Here is a 539-nt window from a genome sequence, read left to right on the forward strand (position 1 = left end):
TTTGAGATTTGTGTAAAGGTAAAGTGCATCATAAATCAAATGTATTTATTATTATTAACTATTTGAATTGTTTAATTAATTTAATAGCGGCCCATGATTAATAACGGAAAATCTTAACACTCACAATATAGTCCAAGTGTCTTGTTCATCCAGTAGTATGCACTGTGTATACTTCCAAACCAAAACACCACGTTTTTAGCGATCAAACATTACATTATTTAAAACATTTCTGGTGTAAACAGTCGCCTGGCATGAATGTGGAGCGCGCCAGGCATGTGCACGCAGGGGCGTCACAATGGGGGAAAAGTGGGACTGAGTTACAAGGGCCCAAGGTGGAGAGGGCCCTAATTATTCTATACTTTAGCTATTGAAAAATAGCAGATATACAAGCTCACAGCGCGGCACCGAGTGCCGCGCTGGGCAGGCGAGGTTGTGTGCAGGTCTATCGAATAAAAAGAATCACACACAAAAAAATCTTTCCAAATCATTTATTCAACTTTCAACTCATTCACCTAATTTCTGTACAGAACAAGAGATAG

The sequence above is a fragment of the Nannobrachium achirus genome (assembly GCF_963921795.1).
Source record: "Nannobrachium achirus genome assembly, chromosome: 16".
In the NCBI taxonomy this organism is placed as follows: Eukaryota; Metazoa; Chordata; class Actinopteri; order Myctophiformes; family Myctophidae; genus Nannobrachium; species Nannobrachium achirus.